The 3,742-nt window shown below is 38.3% G+C and overlaps 1 non-coding gene across 1 annotated transcript; it reads left to right on the top strand.

Moving 5' to 3' along the window:
• The first annotated feature begins 1,862 nt into the window (after positions 1-1,862).
• Positions 1,863-1,968, top strand: LOC145621719 (small nucleolar RNA R71). The gene has a single exon (XR_014108527.1). It is a non-coding gene; the product is annotated as a small nucleolar RNA R71 (small nucleolar RNA).
• Positions 1,969-3,742: the final 1,774 nt, after the last annotated feature.

The raw sequence follows: 3,742 nt of genomic DNA, 5'->3' as shown, positions 1-3,742 counted from the left end.
TCAAATCAAAACTTTCCTCATTCTTACCAATTCTCAAGGTAATACGACCTCTCTTAACATCTATCAAGGCTCTCGAGGTGGCTAAGAAAGGCCTTCCTAAGATGATAGGGATATGTTCATCTTCCGCAATCTCAAGCACAATGAAATCAACGGGAATGGTGAACTCTCCTATCTTGAGAGGAACATCCTCAACTCTCCCCTTAGGAAACTTGATAGACCGATCGGCCAATTGAAGGGTCATATTGGATGGAAGGAGTTCACCTAGCTTAAGTTTCTTAAAGACGGAATAAGGCATGATACTAACACTAGCACCAAGATCACAAAGAGCATTTTGGAACAATTTTCCTTTGATTTTGCAAGGTACGGAGAAATTTCCGGGATCCTTCAACTTTTGGGGTAAGTCGTTTTGAAAAAAAGCACTAAAGCACTCCCCTAGATTCACCGGTTCCACCAAATTGCAATCTCTCTTACCGCTCAAGATTTCCTTAAGAAACTTAGCATAGTTTGGCATTTGTTCTACAACATCGGTAAAAGGAAGAGTAAGATGAAGTTGCTTAAGCATGTCGATGAATTTCCCAAATTGCTCATCCAATTTATGCCTATTGTGCTTTTGGGGGTAAGGAAGTCTAGGTTTATAAACCTCATCTTGCTTTCGCTCTTTCTCCTTAGGCTTATCATTGGAATCCTCACTCATCTTTCTAGGCTCTTCATTCTTATTCTCTTCACTCAAAACATTCTCTTTTTCACTCTCCTTACTCTTCTTAGGAACACTCTCTTTAAGGACCTTACCACTCCTAGTGGTCATAGCACACATCGGTTCCCTAGAATCAACTTCTTGTGAAGGTAAAGGAGATGGACTAGCACAATCTTTCAAAGGGTTGGCTAGTTGAACGATTTGGTTCTCAAGCATCTTTCCATGAGTAAAAAGGACCTCAAACATTTTATTACAAGACAATGTGAATTCATTCAACATCTTAGATTGATCCATCATGAAATTTTCTAGCCTATTCAATTGGGATTGTTGAGTAAAGAAATCATCACCTTGGCTTTGAGTCTTTGGAGTAATTTGGGGTGGGGTGTCTCTTTGAACATCATTTTGAAAATTTCCCCTACCTTGATTACTCCAATTACCCTTACCATGATTTTGGCCGAAATTTTGATTATGGTTACCATAACCTTGGTTATGATCCCCATATTCTTGGTCATAGCTTTGATCATTACAACAAAAGTTGTTATGGTTACCACAAAATTCTTGGGTCACACGGTTACCATTACCACTCTTTTGGTTGTAATTATCATAGCTCCCATTATTGTGATAATTCCTATTCCCAATAATCTTTTGAGCATTAAATCTAGGTCCAAAATCATTATTATCATCACAATTCACACGCACATTCTCATATCCATCATATCTATCACAAGGAACATTGGAGAAATTAGAAGCATCATGATCATTCTTGCCACACATATCACAAACCAAGCATTCTCTAATCATGCAACAAGAAGCAAAAAGAGGGTTAGAGTAGGAAGATGTACCTCTCCCCTTAAATTGGGAGGGAAGACTAGAAGCTTGTGAAGGACTCTCGAGCTTGTTCTTGAGAGAATTCACCTCCTTTCCTAACTCCGAGACCATTGTGGACAATTCGTTGATGACATAAGATTGATCGGTTGAGCAACTTGTGCTTGCCGATTCCCTCTCTACATCATGCCAATCCATGTAATTCCTTACCACATCATCTATTACATCCACAACCTCTTCTTCCGTCTTGTTCATGATTGGCCCTCCGGCTCCGGCATCTAGGCTCGATCTACCTTGAAAGCTCAAACCACTATAGAAGATTTGGATCACTTGATATGTTGGAATTCCGTGGTGAGGACATTGCCTTTGGTAGTCCTTGTACCTCTCCCATGCTTCATAGAGATTCTCTCTAGGCAATTGCTTAAAACTTTGGATTAAGGCTCTAGCCTCCGCCGTCTTCTTTGGTGGGTAGAAATGGGACAAGAAAGCTTTTGTGACATCATCCCATGTCTTCAAGGAATTGGGCTTCACTTCTTTGTCTAGCCATTCCAAAGATCTTCCTATGAGAGAGAAAGGGAACAACTTAAGGCGGATAAACTCTTGAGAAACTCCATTGACATTGATAGTGTTGCAATATTTTTCAAACTCCTTAAGATGGTTCAATGGGCTCTCGTTTTTTGCCCCACTATATTGTCTCCTCTCAATTAGGGTGATCATTGCCGGCCTAATTTCAAAATCGCTTGCCGGTGTTGTAGGTGGAGCTATGCCGCTCTCATACCTATATGCACCGGGCACTCCAAGTTCCTTCAAGGCAACTCTTGAATTACTTCCCATGGCTAGGGATCTAAGCACACAAAACTCAAAGAAATTGTTAGTAGCACGGCTACAAGTGTAGCCTAAAGTGTAAAATCTTTTTGTATTTTGCAAATAAAGTGGAATAGACTCAACAACAACATGCACTCAAAGCACCATTCCCCGGCAACGGCGCCATTTTGATGGGAAGGAGAACGGTAGGTCGTTGGGCTACCACCCCACCCAATCAAACAAAATTTGTAACTTAACAAACCCCTATTTAGTGTAGTGGTAAGTCAAGGTCGAACCCTAAGGAATGGAGGTCAAATGCACGATGCCTAAGTTAAGCTATTCCGAAGTCTAGTAGGGGTTTAAGGTAGAAACTAAAGCTAAACTAGGCGATGCAAAAGGCTTTTACTAAATGAATGCTAAGGCACTAGGGGAATGGATCCACATGCATCAACGATGAAGTATCATCAACTTGGGGAATTAACCAATCAAGTCAAGCAATGCGAGGGAAAACCGAAATTGCAACCAAGAGAGTACATCAAGCTATTCTCCTAGAGGTCTAATTAGCGTCAACTACATCAAACACTAGCTAGGAAACATCACAAGATATCTCAATCGAGTAAATGTAAGCCACAAATCAATGGTCCGTATCAATGTGAACTCACAATGCAATCTAGTGTGAATAACAAGGGTGATCAAGCCTAATCAAGCACACACATGCACAAAATCAATCAACCAATTTAATCACATTATCAACTCAATCAATTTCCCCCAAATTAATCTCAATTCATCATCAATACATTCTTCACCACTACCCTAGCCAAATAAACTACTCACAATCCATAAAGAACATCAAAATCAAAGCTAAACTAATCATCATTCTCAAATTCATCAATTGAAACCAACAAATTCAATCAAATCAATCAAACTATCAATTAACCAAATCAAACAACAATACTAATGAAATCAAACATTGAATTGCATTAAAGAGTAAAGAATTCTTACAAACTTGATAGAAATCAAATCAAATGAAGCAATCTTCAATCATCAATCATCAAACCCACACTTTCTCTCTCTAAAAATGCTAAGAACTAATGTTTTTCTCTCTCTAAAATCTAATCTAATTCTCTAATTGTCTAATTGTTTTTCTCTCTACCCAAAAATGGGTATATATTGAATACAAGGATTAAGAGAATATAAAAGAGAAAAGAAAATAAAATAAAATGAAAAGAAAAAGAAAGAAAAGAAGAGAAAATAAATTAATAAAAGAGAATAGAAAAGAAAATTAAAAAGAATAAAAAGAAAAATAAATAACAAAGAAATAAGGAGGAAAAGAAATCGGTTTTTGCTGCTTCAAACAGAGGGAAATTATCCCATGCTTCTCATCTTCAAAGACCCATAATCGTGCGGCCGCAGAGGAGG

Source organism: Chenopodium album, chromosome 27 (genome assembly GCF_948465745.1).
Source record: "Chenopodium album chromosome 27, dcCheAlbu1.1, whole genome shotgun sequence".
NCBI classification, from domain to species: domain Eukaryota; kingdom Viridiplantae; phylum Streptophyta; class Magnoliopsida; order Caryophyllales; family Amaranthaceae; genus Chenopodium; species Chenopodium album.
This window is presented reverse-complemented; position numbering and strand designations above follow the sequence as displayed.